This window comes from Triticum urartu, chromosome 7A, assembly GCF_056163025.1.
Source record: "Triticum urartu cultivar PI428250 chromosome 7A, HENAU_Tu73, whole genome shotgun sequence".
NCBI classification, from domain to species: domain Eukaryota; kingdom Viridiplantae; phylum Streptophyta; class Magnoliopsida; order Poales; family Poaceae; genus Triticum; species Triticum urartu.
In genome coordinates this window covers 214,303,114-214,317,829 of record NC_141879.1, presented here as the reverse complement: position 1 = coordinate 214,317,829, position 14,716 = coordinate 214,303,114, and the positions used below count along the sequence as shown (strand labels likewise).

Genomic DNA, 14,716 nt, shown 5'->3' with positions numbered 1-14,716 from the left:
TCCGCATCTCCATACTCAGCAAAAATAGCCGAACGAAGGTGTAGTGCAGCGGATGAAGGTTAAACATGGCGAAGATGTCATCAAACCGCAGGACGATCGTACCCCCGATGGCGTTATCCACAAAGCCCTTGCCCTATGGCACCTTGTCCATGAAAACCGGGTATGCCACATCATTCTCGGAGAGACGCCGCTTCTCCAAAGAAAGAACACTGTCATGCAGACTCCGCATAGCACTGGTTGCAGCATTGAGCAGATTAGTCGGTAGCATCGGCCTACCAGCCACATGCACCCTCCTCGAGATATCCTTAGGTGAAGGTGGACCGTCCTGAGCATGGATCGTACTCGGTGCCGGCTGGCTCCCACCCTTGTTACTCTTTCTTTTCCGTCCCTTCTTCTTCTGCTATAATGGGACCGAGTTTTGCTCATAGACCGCCTTCTTGAGTGTGTTGGGGATGATAATATTTCGCACCTCGGCTATCTGAGGCTCGGTGAAGGCGGCAGCTAGAGGCGTCTCCTGAGAACTGAACGCCAGACGACGCCTGTTGCAATTGGGTTTCTCCATGGTACCAGCTAGATCGCGGTCTTCTTTTGCAGGGTTGGGTTCTTGAGAAGGAGGCCCCAAGAATTCGTCACCGTACCCATGTTCGGCAAAGTACTTATCGACGTTGGTAAATGTACCGTCGTCGTTGTCCGGATCCTATGCCATATGCATGTTCGGATCCTATGCCATAGGGATGTCTGGCATGTCCGGTAGCGTTGCGGCGGTATTGCCATGGCTTGGCGCCGGCACGACTGGCGGTGTTGTCTGTGGGGTGGGGGAGGTGTTGTCTGTGGGGTGGTGTCCCCCACCCCAAATGAATCTGGCTCTTCGGCCAAAGCAGGGGCCAGCTTACACAGGCGTTGAGGGTCATCACATCATCTTCGTCGGCCCCAGTGGGTCGAATCGGAGGTAACAACTCGTCGCAGCCTGGCAGCACCTGAACCAGTTCAACCCTATACACGGTGGGTGGCATCAGATTACCGTGGAACACAGGGTTGCCCGGTTGAACGATTCTGCCCTTGGCGACATCGATCAACTCGCCGCCCACGAAGTGCAGGAGAGTGCATGGAACGTCGGCGGCGCCCTATGAAAACATGTAAGGCGTCAGGGATGCCCAGTCAAAGGCAATGAGATGAAGTCATCGGCTGAGAGGCTTAGTTACCGTGATGGCGTCGAGCTCGGCTAATGTTGAGGCACTGCCAACGGCAAGCGTGCAACTGACGGAGGGGCCGCTTTCTGACGAGGTGCCGGCCAGCGTACACCTGGGTGCATTAAGCTCCAATGCCCGTGCCGGCGTCAAAGACACCAATACCGCCTCCACCGGAGACACCAATGGCGCCGCCTGCGCGTTGCGTGAGTTGCTGGCCATGAAGCTGGGAACCGGGGGCGGCCCCTGTTGGCCGCCTGCAATCCACGCCTGTAGCCCCTCAATCAAGGTAGGCACAATGGCGGTGAGCGTCGTTCCCAGTTGTTTTTGCACTTGCTCTTGGACAATCTCCAGAATCCGCGCTACTTGTGTGTTGAGTTCTTGAACCTCGCGCGACTGGCTTTCCGAGCTGGTCTTTCTCCCCTTTCTCCCACCAGCATTATAGTATGACGACCATTTTATGGACAAGCCTTTGCCGGCCACACGACCAGCTGACGATGGCTTACTGAGCTTATCCTTGTTTTTCATTACGTTCAACGCCCTATTTAGAGTGCTGTCCCAAGGGGAGCTCTAAGACGACCCCACGCTACTGCTTTTAGTCTCCTACGGAAGGAATGTGAACCATTTAGAAATTTGGCTTCATTAATTAGGATGCAACCATATGGAGCCAATTACGCGGGGTGTATTCTTACCAGAACACGCTCAAGCGCCCTGGTCTTCGGATCCGTGGTAAGCTCCTTTGTTACCGGGTCCTCCTTGTACCGGGCCCTGACATAGTTCTTGGTCTGCTTGTCACGGTATTTCTCGAAGCGGGGCGGTAGGACTTGCTCGGCACGCTCCACGTCCTCCTTGTCCCATATAGGCTCTGCCACTCTGTAACCGCTGGGACCGAGTTGGTGGACCCCTAAGTTCAACTCCCGCATTTCTTTCCCCCACTAACTTGATTCGGAGGTTGCGCTGCTCTCGCACTTGATCTTGAACTCCTTGTAGTCATCTTTGCTGATCGAAGGATTTTTCACCTTGATCTTCTCATAACTATCACCTTTGTCAATCATTCTCTTCACCGCGCTTCTCCAAGTAGACAGGGCCGTGCTCATCCTCGTGATGGCAGCACTGTTCACTTTATTCCCTGAGAGGCGTGTGTTTGCAAAGTCAGCGGGGAACTTGTATCGTTCGTGCAGCTTCGTGAAGAGGAGGATGCGCAAATTCCCTCGGTCCTTATGCCTTAGGTTCTCGGTGTTGATCGAGACGGTGCTCCGGAGAATGCACCCGAGCTGAACTGAGTACCCCTTGACTAATTCTTTGGGTGCCGTTGGATGCCCGTCGGAGTTCACTTCAGTAAATTCCTCGTTGACGGTGCCGAGCACGTTCGAGCGCCTGTCCTTTCGTTGCCTCTTCAGTTGGCTGCCATCTGTGCGTGTGCTGCCATCATCAGTGGTGGCATCCTCGGCGGCACCATCAGTGGTGTCATCCCCGACGCCACTAGGGGTTGTGTAGTCAGGATCGGTGTCTTCCGCGGCGTCCTCATAGCGGTGAGGTTCTTCCTCCATCTCCTGGGACAGCTCCTAGAATTGCTTGCCCGAACCGCCAGCCTCATCGTTGTGGGCCATGTTTCGCTCTAAATAGGAAAAAAGTTTGGTCAACAAGTTGGTTATTGTCAAGGAACAAGATCATGGTCTCATCATTTAGGGTTTGTCGACACCGAGGCATCCTAAAAGCTAAGCTTTTATCATTTAGGGTTTGTCGACACTGAGGCACCCTGAAAGCCTAAGCTTTCATCATTTAGGTTTTTATCGACATCGAGGCACCCTAAAAGCCAAGGTTTTATAATTTATGGTTTGTCGACACCGAGGCATCCTAAATGCTAAGTTAAGTTTTCATCATTTAGGGTTTATCGATGCCGAGGCACCCTAGGTTGACTGATATATATGGGCATCTTCTAATAATATACCCTATTAAGAAAAGGGAAGGAGAATTCTAAGTTGGGCCTAATCACTTGGCTCTATTGCCACCTATGGCAGTTGCTTTTTTGTCTGTCCACACATGAATTTAGCACATGTGTTTAATGCAGCAAGAACAAAGGGGCAGTTGATCCTACTTAATTAAGTAATAAGATACCCCAGCCCATGCATTAGTCGCAAGTACCCCATATGTCTTATTTTTAGCAAAGTCATGCTAAAATTCACGGAAAATTTCAGCATGACCTTTGCTGAAAATAGGACATATGGAGTACCCGAATTTGCCAGAACAGAAGTTAATCGACATTCCGGCAAACTCAAGGGTCTCTCGGGGTACCTGCAAAATCATTACCCCACCCCCGCCCAGCTGCAACCCCACAACACCCCACAATATCATCACGACACGATGGTCGGAGACAAAACCCCCCAATATCATCAAAATACTCAGTTATGAAGTAAAATTCCTGAAGTGTTCCAGGAGTAGAACCTGAAGTGTAGTCAGTGGCTTCACCTATGTGCGTAAAAATCATAAAAAATCAAAATCATTTGAAACTTGATCACTCGGACCACACCACATGCCACAACATACATAGTACATAGAGTTGACATCTCAGCATCGACCACACCACATGCCACGTCATACGTAGTACATAGATGATCCAACAGACTACATAGAAGGACAGTTTAAGCGTGAACCACATCATACAAAATATAAGAACTTCACTACACAATTGAAACTCAATTAAGCTAGTTAAATGGAGTTCATCTACTCACTAGCAGTACTACTAACTGGCAGTACTTAAAAAAAATTAAGCTACTCACTACAGTACTGGCTACTCACTTAAGCTAGAAGCTACAAGTTAAACACATTTGTGGCACTGAGAAATAATGCTGAGATGTAGCAAACAAGTTAAGCTAGAAGCTACAGTACTGGCAACTAGCAGCAAGGAGTATAATGGCAATCATGTAGCAATCATGTCCTTCCCTTCATATATTCATGATATAAATGGATTGTTCTACCTAGCAGGTTGTTGGAAATTCAGTTGCTTTTTCATTAGGACTGGCAACAAGACATGGTCAAATTTCAATTAAGATTATCTGTTGGTTCAAGACTGACAACACGACTTGTTCTACAAAATCAATTATCTGTTGGTTCAATGGTTGTTTTTCTTTCCCTTTTTATAATTGCAAAAAAGGAACTAGACATGGTCAAATTTCAGTTAAGATTCAGTTAAGATACATACAGTAAAATCAAAACAAAAATGGACAGTAAACTGATAATGACAGTAAACTGTAATTTGTTACACAGATTTTCCTACTGAAAATATAACTGAATGGATAGAAAAAGGGTGAAAAGATAACTGAATGCTAGGCTAAAATGGACAGTAAACTGTAATTTGTTAACAGTTTACTGTGATTATCAGGTGTCATAATCTACTGAGTAGTCATGTCCCAGTCATGCATCCATGCATCGAGTGGCAACATCTTGCATACATGATCAGGAGTACATCAAAATCTATTGAGTAGTTCTTGTGCTCATCCAGTAGCAACATCTTTGATACATTATCAGTAGTCATGTACCAAATTTTTATTTAAACTGAATTTGCAAATCACCAAGAGCTCTAATAGTTTCAGACTAGATTTACACTAAATACACTAGAGTATTTGACCAGTAGTCATGTGAACTCTTTGAATTTGTAAACACTTCCAGACTTGAGCATTGAGAGTTCACAATTGCAAAAAATGCTCACAATTGCATTGAGAACATTGATGAATTGAAGATCAACACAACGTTAAACTCAGCAATCCTAGATGAATTTGTAAACACAATAAAAATGGAAGTTTTATTACCCCTGAACATCTGCATCATAGATGCATATAGCCACAATTAACATGGTTCAAAAAAAGGGGACAGTAATCTTGCATCTTTCCATGCAAGATTCAGACACTGTATCATGCAAGATTCAGACATTGTATCATCCAATGCTCATATACATTTACTTTTAGTCTGAAGATTATTTGCATAGATGGGTCACTTGTTTGTACTACTGCACATACCCCGAACACCACAACAACTGCTACTGCCAGAGGTAATTCTTTGCGGGTCTGATTTCTACCAGCGCCAAAAATATACAGTGTCTAATGGATCAATGGGTTGGATCGAGGAAAAATGGGGGCGAGGGGGAAGATGGAATCGGGGGCTCTGTACCTGCGGCGGCTGTGGCTGGAGGACGGCTCCGTCGACGAACTCGAGGGCGGGGGCACCGGATGCTCCTCTCATTGATGGGGGAGGGGAGGGGCTGGAGGCAAACCCTAGCCGCCAAGCGCACGAGTGCTGTAGCTAGGTGGAGTAACCTCTGCCGGAGACGACGGAGCAGGTGGCCGGTGCTACCTCTTAAGCACCGCGTTGGTTTTCCCTGAAGAGGAAGGGATGATGCAGCAAAGTAGCGTAAGTATTTCCCTCAGTTTTTGAGAACCAAGGTATCAATCCAGTAGGAGGCTACGCGCGAGTCCCTCTCACCTGCACAAAACAAATAAATCCTCGCAACCAACGCAAATAGGGGTTGTCATTCCCTATAGGGCCACTTACGAGAGTGAGATCTGATAGATATGATAAGATAATTTTTTTGGTATTTTTATGATAAAGATGCAAAGTAAAATAAAGGCAAAGTAAATAGCAAAGGAAATAACTAAGTAGTAGGAGATCAATATGACAAAGATAGACCCGGGGGCCATAGGTTTCACTAGTGGCTTCTCTCGAGAGCATAAGTATTCTACGGTGGGTGAACAAATTACTGTTGAGCAATTGACAGAATTGAGCATAGTTATGAGAATATCTAGGTATGATCATGTATATAGGCATCACGTCCGAGACAAGTAGACCGACTCCTCCCTGCATCTACTACTATTACTCCACTCATCGACCGCTATCCAGCATGCATCTAGAGTATTAAGTTAAAAACAGAGTAACGCCTTAAGCAAGATGACATGATGTAGAGGGATAGACTCATGCAATATGAAGAAAACCCCATCTTGTTATCCTCGATGGCAACAATACAATACGTGCCTTGCTGCCCTTACTGTCACCGGGAAAGGACACAGCAAGATTGAACCCAAAGCTAAGCACTTCTCCCATTGCAAGAAAGATCAATCTAGTAGGCCAAACCAAACTGATAATTCAAAGAGACTTGCAAAGATAACCAATCATACATAAAGGAATTCAGAGAAGATTCAAATATTACTCATAGATAGACTTGATCATAAACCCACAATTCATCGGTCTCAACAAACACACCACAAAAAGAAGATTACATCCAATAGATCTCCACAAGAGAGGGGGAGAACATTGTATTGAGATCCAAAAAGCGAGAAGAAGCCATCTAGCTACTAGCTATGGACCCGTAGGTCTGAGGTGAACTACTCACACTTCATCGGAGAGGCTATGGTGTTGATGTAGAAGCCCTCCGTGATCGATGCCCCCTCTGGCGGAGCTCTGGAACAGGCCCCAAGATGGGATCTCGTGGATAATGGAAGTTACGGCGGTGGAATTAGGGTTTTGGCTCCTATTCTGATCGTTTGGGGGTACGTGGATATATATAGGAGGAAGAAGTACGTCGGTGGAGCAACAGCGGGCCCACGAGGGTGGAGGGCGCGCCTGGTGGGGGTGGGCGCGCCCCCTACCTCGTGCCCTCCTGTTACGTGTCTTGACGTAGGGTCCAAGTCTCCTGAGTCTTATCCGATGAGAAAATCATGTTCCCGAAGGTTTCATTCCGTTTGGAGTCCGTTTGATATTTCCTTTCTTCGAAACCCTAAAACAGGCAAAAAACATCAATTCTGGGCCGGGCCTCCGGTTAATAGGTTAGTCCCAAAAATAATATAGAAGTGGATAATAAAGCCCAATAATGTCTAAAACAGTAGATAATATAGCATGGAGCAATCAAAAATTATAGATACGTTGGAGACGTATCAGCCGGCGTCGTGGTTGGTGAGGAGAGCGCGAGGAAGAGCGCCCCGTGCGCGATGACGGGCCGCTTGCGTTGGCAAGGCGGCTCTGCCTCCGAGGAGGTGGTTGGTGCCTTGGCGGCTGGCAGCGGCGGAGGCCTGGAGGATGGAGGGACCGAGGGAGAGATGGAATCGAAGGCTTGAGAGATGTGATCGATTTGGGGAAGAAAGGGGATTGGTGATTTTAGTGGGGGGGGGGAGGAGGCTTAGCAATGGCGCACCCCCTAGAGGTGCGCCATTAGTAATCTTTTTTTGGATAGCAATGGCGCACCCCCTAGCGGTGCGCCATTAGTATTTTTTTAGTATTTTTTGTTTCCTAGCGGAGGGCCGGCAGCGGTGTCTTGAACCCTAGGTCTCGCTCGGGGGAAGGGAGGGGGTGGGTGGTCGTCGGCGGCGGTGGAGCGGGGGAGGGTGAGGGGGGTCGTCGGCGGCGGTGGGAGCAGGGAAGGGTGTGGGGGGTCGTCGGAGGCGGTGGAGCGGGGGAGGGTGCGGGGGGTCGGTGGCGGCGGTGGAGTGGGGGAGGGTGCGGGGGGTCGGCAGCGGTGGTGGAGCGGGGAAGGGTGCAGGGGGTCGTCGACGGTGGAGCGGGGGAGGGTGCGGGGGGTCATCGACGACGGTAGAGCGGGGGAGGGTGTGGGGGGTCGTCGGTGGCGGTGGAGCGGGGGAGGGTGCGGGGGGTGCTCGACGGCGAGGGGGATCTGGCGAGGGAGGATATCGATTGAGATGGAGGGGGATCTGGCGAGGGGGGATAGCGATCGAGATGGAGGGGGATCAAGATCGAGTGTCCTCATGAATATTCAATATTTTTTCATATTGAATATGAAAAAATATCATCAAATTAGAAAAAATATTCATGAATGCAAAAAGTGCCCATGAATTAAATTTAAAAATATTCATGAGTTCAAAAAATATTAACAAATTCAATACTTTTTGTGAATTAGAAATTCAATACCATAATAAACATAAATAAATATTCGTGAGGACACTAGAACAGAAGAAATATCATTTCAATATGTCGAAATACAATCGAGAAATGAAGGCTACAATTTAAATACCACTACTAGAGAAAAGGCTTCTAGCAGCACGGGTAAACTGGCTACTAGCAGCGCGGGTACCCGCGCTACTAGTATCACGCTACAGCTAAGTAGATAGCAGTAGCGCTGATGCAACCCACACTACTATTACGTCTGTTAGTAGTAGCGTGGATGGCACCGCGCTACTACTATCACAACCAGCGCTACTACTATCCTAAGTAGTAGTAGCGTGCACTTTTCCTCCCATGCTACTACTAGCTAATTAGGAATTAAAATAAAATAAAATTTAGATGCATTATTCCTGGATAGAAATAGACATGCCCGGTGCAAAATAAACTCATGTCAAGGAACAACATCTCAACTGAAAGAAATCATGACATCCCATTTAACATCAGACGAACACAACCATCACCTAAAAGGTGGGTACCTTCCCTAGCATTCCACCACCAACCTAAACAAACCACATGGAAGATGTATCTACCAAGGCTTGGAGTTCAAATGCCGATGGACCTCCCCCCAGACGGTGGCGTCGAGGACCTCCACCTCGGCGACCTCCGACGGCGCGATCACCTGGATGATCATCTGTGTGCACTAGTCACTAGGCTTCAAGGTGAAGTGCACCTCCAAGTGGTTGAAGAGCACGACACCCACCGGGCCACAGTAATCCTCCTCAATCACCCCTACACCCACGTCAGGAAAGTGAAAACTTGTTGGTTCATGTCCTGTGTCCAAATCTAGTATTGTATTTTCTTTCTTTATTGTGCATGCACATGAATCAATAGCAACAGCCGAAGGCTGGTCCTTACTTGTTGCTCGACACGTGAAGAAGGCTGGGTCCCCTCCTTATTGCACGAACAAATCCAAGGAAGACACTGTCGGTGGCTCCGAACCCGGCTTCCGCTTATCTGTTGACAAGGAATAGTTTCAGGTAACAAAGGAAAATGAGAACAAAGAGCAATCAATAATTGTGAGACAAGAAATAAGTTCTGTTGTAACCCGTGCATTGTATTCTATCCCAAGCTAAACTACCTAGTATCTGTCATAATCATGGTGAACTCGCTTTCATTTTCAGAAAAATCCTGTATCTGTCATGTTCCTCCCAAGGTTTACGCCGGGCTCATTTGGCTCCGGCAACATGGCATTCTCACTGGCCAGCATCATGACAACCGAAGACATCACCGGCCTGTTCCTAGGCTGCACGTGGGCAATCAGTAGATAAATGCATCTGAAAAATAGATGTAAACGAGGCAACGACCAAAGTTAACTTCTTGAAATTAGATAAAAAAGGTGGAATATATGAAGTGCAGCAACAGCTTTTGTGATATGAGAAACGCTAGCTAGTATAAAAATCATTAGGTAAAATATAAAAAGTTAACTTGTGTGGTCACAAGTTTACAGCTATTCGAGTACTTCAGATCATTAGTAATTAACCTGGCCGAGGATACTCCTAACATATAAAACATAGTAGGCTCAAGCAATTGTTAGCTTCATTCTGTAAATCCTAGAGATGTATGCAAGGTATATTCATCCATCCAACCACACGCCTGAATTGCTCTACCAAAAATTTCATCAGTCCACCGACAGGAATCACACCCAAACAGTCTCTACAGCTTCTGGCTACAACCTAACTAACTTTCTGCGCATATTTTAGTTGTGTTCTTCTGTTGACTATCAATGTAATGAAGTCGTAATCTTGTCTTCACTAGGTTAAATGTGGCTCGGCTAACTCCCTAATGCAAGTAAATTCTGGAGCCCAAGGAAGAAGAGTATTGGGGACTGACCTGAATGGCAACCTACCACTTCAGCAAACTAGCAGTGTCGTCTCTCCCCGTCAACCCGAGCTTTTGGACGAAACTCCGTCAGCGAATCTCTTCTAATCAACTTGATATTTTCCCTGAGCTAGTATTTTATAGGATGCCCCCGAGGGACTCCCGTGGCCGTCAGTGTTCATTTTGACACCTTCGACAAGAAAAACGTTAAAACAAAACAAATAAGAAGCTTAATTAGCTACTACATACAAAACTAACCCTTGAGATGGCTGGATGCCCTGTTTCATTCAGATCTGGAGAGAGAGCAACTGAATCATGGTGAAATAAATTCAAGTGAAAAGGAGGAAGAAGTTGAATTAGGTAGGTGAAAGTAACCGTGCAAGGACACATTTTAATCTTGAACTGCCTCACCAACCGAAGAAAATAATACAACAGTTTAATTTTCAGTTACATTTGGAAACTTACCCTGACGGGTTAATCTTACTATTATCTACTGACCCTAACTCTTTAATCTCGAGAATTTGCACATCTAAACATGTGCATATAGCTTAAGAATTCAGACAAACAAACAACCTTCTGATGGCATACAACAATTTTCATCAATCAGATTTACATGCCACTTTTTTTCAGCAGTTAGCTGCAAGACTTCCTACAAGAAACAGACTTACGCTGAGGCCTTCCCCGCTGGCCTCCCCCATCAGATCTGCGCTCGTCAGCGGCCCTGCATTCACAAGCAAGCACATTATATTATACCTGCAGAACCACAGCGAGCGAGCACCAAGCAGAAAAAACATGTTGTCGGCCTTACGAGGCAGCGCGATGGCGGATTCGCGGGAGAAGGGCACGGGCACGCCGGTGGGCCCCTTGGCATCGTCGCCGTCGCCCGGTCCCGGCGCCTGCTGCGGGGAGGAGGTGGAGACGGAGGAGACATCAGAGCCGCAGGGGCGGACGGAGACGGCGTGGAAGGGCAGTCGCCGCGGACGCGCCCCCGCGGCAGGGTTGTGGGTTTGGGGGGAGAGGGGAGGGGGCGTGGCATCTAGCGAGGTGGAGGAGCTGTGCGTTGCTGAGGGACAGGCTGGGGAGATGGAGGAGGTGGCGCCGGTGTGGGAGCAGGAGGCATGGCGGCTGTGAGGAGAAGGGAATGAGAAGAGTGGTGGCTGGGAGTGGATCAGGTGGATGGTGCAGCAGTAAGTAGTAGCATGTGTTGGCGAAATGCTCTACTCCTAAGTACTTTAGCAATAGCGCGTCTATGGATATAGCGGTACTACTATACCTAGTCTGGAGGCAACACCCTGACAATTTTAGTAGTAGCGCTCTTCTCTCCTAGCGCGCTACTGCTAAAGGGATATTAGTAGCGCGGTTTTGTAGAGAACGCTACTGCTATTTAGCAGTAGTGTCTATTTTTAAATAGCGCTGCTGATAAATTTCTGTGTATAAGCTTTTCCCTAGTAGTGTACAATCGATCTTAGCTAGCTATCTGTTCACAATCTTCTTGCCCTTCTTTTTAGCAAATGGAGTTCTTCTGTGGAACGAACATCCTTTAGGTAGGGTGGTCCTGCTTCTTCTTGTGGTGTATGGCACTTCATCGTCGTCATCATGTTCCATCTTTGGGTCGCCGTACTTGTCAAAGTCTTGCTCATTGGCGACTCCATCCATGCCGATGATCTTCCTTTTGCCTCTCCTCACGACAACACGACTGGGCTTTGACGGGTCAGTAATGAAGAAGCATTGGTCCAATTGGGAAGCCAGTACCCATGGCTCATTTTTCGCGGTGACGTTTGCGCCCGCGGTCTTGGATTTGGCTTCGGGTATAACCATGGTGGTGAAATACCAGTCTTCTTTTAGGACGCTCTTGGCCCATCTGACACGGAACATCGGGACCTTCTCTCCAGCGTAGCTCAACTGCCAGATCTCCTCGATCCTTCCGTAGTATCTGTCCTTGTTGTTACCGGTGTAGGATTCCATCGTTACCTCGGAGTTCTGATAACCATCACTCTTCATGTCCTTGTCCTTGGTGTAGAATGTGTAGCCGTTGATATCGTACGCCTCATAGGTCATCAGGTTGTGCTCGGCGCCCTGTGACAAGGCGAATATGAGTTTTTCTTCCACGGAAGAATCCTCATGTAAAGGGTACGACAGAAGCTTCTTCTTGAACCAATGCGTGAAACATGAGTTGTGCTCTTTGATTATATCTCCGTCCGTCCTCTGTTGGCCTCGGTCATTGTACGTCTTCTCAATAACGGTTTTGTGCTCTACCACCCAAGGATCGACCACGTCTATGTGTTGTAGCGCGACTAGGTTTGCTCTTTCAAAGTCGGCGAGTCGACCCTCGAAGTAGACATGCATTTCGCGGCGACCCTCGCGGTGACCCCATCCAGCGAGCCTACCGAGGTGCTTGTTGACGTGTAGACCAATGGGGTTCTCGATGCCTAGATAATTCGTGTAGTAGGAGATGCACTCTTTGGTCAGAAAGCCCCTGTCTATGCTTCCCTCTGGACGTGACATGTTGCGAATGTATCCTTTGATGACACCATTCATCCTTTCGAACGGCATTATGCTATGCAGGAACATCGGCCCGAGTTGGATGATATCCTCCATGATATGGACCAGCAGATGCACCATAACGTCAAAGAATGCGGGCGGGAAGTACATCTCAAGCTCGCATAGTATCACCACGATCTTTTCCTGTAGCCTTCTGAGTTGCCTCATGCCAACCGACTTCTGAGAGATGATGTCGAAAAAGTTGCATAGGACAAATAGCATTTCACGGACGTGCGCATCCATGATCCCACAGATTGCAACTGGAAGTATCTGCGTCATCAGCACGTGACAGTTGAGTAACCACGGATTGCAACTGGTCAGGCAATTGTTCCCCTTGGGAAGACGTTTGTGCCAGAATGACATGTTCTCGTCGAAGCATGCGTCGGTCATTTTGTGTTTTACCTTCATCTCCAGAGCCATGAGCATTACTTTCAGGCGGGTATCCTCGGTCCTGCATCCTTCATACAATGGAGTAACCGCGTATATCTCCAGTTGATCCAGCTTGGCTTTCTCTCGGGCGGCAGCTCTTGCGTTATCCGTCTGCTTGAGAAGCAGCTTTTGAATATGAGGGTCCTGCACCCAGCCCATCGATGGTCCATCGTCGTCTGCTTCGGCATTTTCATCTTCCTCATCATCATGTCCGGCATCTTCTACATGACGACTGTGTACAACATCACCGTCGTGATCATGTTCTGGAGATTCTTCGTCTTCTCGCCCGCCCTCGCCGCGGTGGTTGTCTTGCTGCCCTTCCTCATTTCTTGCATGGCCCCAATGGATGACTTCATAGTCATCTTCATCACCTTGCCACCGATAGCCATCCGTGAAACCACGCAAGAGCAGGTGGTCCCCCACCTGCCCGGAATCCGGGTCCGCAATAAGGCTCTTCAGCTTGCATCTTCGATATGGACATCTTATCTCCGTCTCGTTCTTTTGAAGCATCTCGGCCTTCGCGGAGCTCAAAAACATATCCACGATGCCTTCGGTCATCATGCGGACCATGGTCGCCTGCGGGGTAGAGCAAAACACTATTTTAGAACCAAGAAAAAATTTGGCATGACTTTCCCTAAAAATAGGACCAAAAAGAATGCATAGTGCCAAAATTCTCGCCGAAACGGAAATGAATCAACATTCCGGCAAAATATTGGCAACTATCACATTTCAAATACCAGTACCTGCAAACACAAACATATATGCAACACCACAAACATACATAGATCTAGCTAGGCCATAAAAAATGCATGTGCACGTTGTTGGAGGGAGAAAAAAGTAGATCTATAACATAAAGAAAGCTTTCCCCTTACTTACCTATCAAAAAAGGTAATTTAACCACTTAATTTGGATGAATCTATGGTGCAAATGAGGTGAGGAGGAGGAGGCAGCCGAGAAAAGCTTGGAGGAGGAGGTGGAGAGAATGAAGTGGGGAAAGTGAGTGTGTAGGTGGCTGTCCAAAATATCTAGCCGGTCCCAGGTTACTAATGGAGCACCACCTACAAATGCGCCATTAGTAACCCTGGTTACTAACGGCGCACCAGCTGGTGGTGCGCCATTAGTAGTTTTGCAAAAAAAAAATTGATAGTAGTGGCGCATGTGGTGAGTGGTGCGACATTACTAGTTAAACTAGTAATGGCGCACTGTTCCCTGGTGCGCCATTAGAATTTTTGGAAAAAAATATGTTAGTAGTGGCGCACCACGGGTGTGGTGCGCCATTAGTGTCTATCACACTAATGGCGCACCGACACATGGTGCGCCACTTCTATATAGTAGTGGCGCACCACATATCTGGTGCGCCATTAGTGTCCATATCATCTATAGCCCTTTCCTACTAGTGGGGCCCACGAGGCAGGGGGCACGCCCAGGGGGTAGGGCGCACCCCCCACCCTCGTGGACAGGTGGAGCCCCCCCTGACATGGATCTTCCTTCCAGTATTTTTCATATATTCCAAAATAATTCTTCGCTGATTTTTAGGTCATTCCGAGAATTTTTATTTCCACACAAAAATAACAACATGGCAATTCTGCTGAAAACAACGTTAGTCCGGGGTATCTTTACCTAATAATAAAGCATGGATTGAGTCTCCGGATTCACCGTCGTGGTGTTTTTACACAAAGGTGCCTGTGCTTTTTAGGAACTAACCCGCCGTCCAAGTCAAATTGGTACGAAGGAAAAAAAGAAAACGCAGCCACGCTATCCCTCAAGCGCTCCTCCCCGCCTACCTCACCCCGCAC

The 14,716-nt window shown here is 47.8% G+C and overlaps 1 long non-coding RNA gene across 8 annotated transcripts; it reads right to left on the bottom strand.

The window, feature by feature from the left end:
• Window positions 1-8,133: 8,133 nt before the first annotated feature.
• On the bottom strand, window positions 8,134-11,169 carry LOC125523181 (uncharacterized). 8 transcript variants are annotated; one of them, XR_007290135.2, is made up of 7 exons: window positions 10,759-11,169; window positions 10,619-10,671; window positions 10,209-10,258; window positions 9,979-10,140; window positions 9,211-9,406; window positions 8,988-9,086; window positions 8,134-8,861 (listed from the first exon to the last, which is right to left on the bottom strand). It is a non-coding gene; the product is annotated as an uncharacterized LOC125523181 (long non-coding RNA). The 8 variants fall into 8 exon arrangements; XR_007290139.2 differs by having other exon boundaries at window positions 10,209-10,243; XR_007290138.2 differs by having other exon boundaries at window positions 9,963-10,140; window positions 10,209-10,671.
• Between the last annotated feature and the right edge of the window lie 3,547 nt (window positions 11,170-14,716).